Here is a 697-nt window from a genome sequence, read left to right on the forward strand (position 1 = left end):
GAGCGCGCCTGCCGGGCCGAGGCGGCCGGGCCAGGTCGTCGCGCGCCGCGCCCCCACTTGCACCTGCAGCGGCCGCCCCTCCAAGCCGGCTCGCGGGCGAGAGGCGGGCGCGCGGGCGCCGAGGGGGGCGGTGCTCCGCGTCCGGGGCCTCTCCCTCCCGCGGCTGCACTCACCTGACGAAACCACCGCGGTCGCTGCCTGCGCTCAGGGGCGCTCGCAGCGCTGTACAGAGCCGGCCCTGAGGCAGCGAGAGGAGGAAGAGCACTGCCGGCCGGTCGACGCCGCTACACTCAGCCCAGCCGAGGTGGGCGCACTGCGCTGAGAGCCGCCGAAGGAAAGCGGAACTGCGCCTGCGCGGGGAGCGGAGCCCGGAGCCGGGAGCGGCCCGACCCGGTGGAGGGAAGGCGGGGACTGGGGGCGGGGAGGGGGCGGGCGTGGGGCGGGCGAAGACGACGCGCTCCCGCGCCCCCTGGCGCCAGGCTGGGCTCTTCGCAGGTGCCGGGGGCCGTGCCCCAGGTGCCTCCGCGGGCGGTTGCCCTGGGAACGGGCACCCGCGGCTCGGAGCCAATTTTCCCTGGGCTCGACGGGAGGTCTCGAGTTAACTTCGTGTTGGACGGTCCAGGAGTCGGAAAATGAACCTTCGATGTGAGCTGAGGACTACTAGAACCAACCTGAAACTTGGCGTCCGTATATATCT

General features: G+C 73.3%; 1 protein-coding gene across 2 annotated transcripts in view; it reads right to left on the reverse strand.

Annotated features, from left to right (window-relative positions):
- RAB3IP (RAB3A interacting protein) overlaps positions 1–376 on the reverse strand; it is a 46,441-nt gene extending 46,065 nt beyond the window's left edge. The window contains exon 1 of one of the 2 annotated variants that reach the window (XM_029955387.1): positions 174–376. The gene's annotated coding sequence lies outside the window, so the exon portion shown is untranslated. The remainder of the gene's footprint in view (positions 1–173) is intronic. The other variant, XM_029955388.1, reaches the window with a different exon arrangement.
- Positions 377–697: the final 321 nt, after the last annotated feature.

This window comes from Suricata suricatta, chromosome 10 (genome assembly GCF_006229205.1).
Source record: "Suricata suricatta isolate VVHF042 chromosome 10, meerkat_22Aug2017_6uvM2_HiC, whole genome shotgun sequence".
Classification (NCBI taxonomy): Eukaryota; Metazoa; Chordata; class Mammalia; order Carnivora; family Herpestidae; genus Suricata; species Suricata suricatta.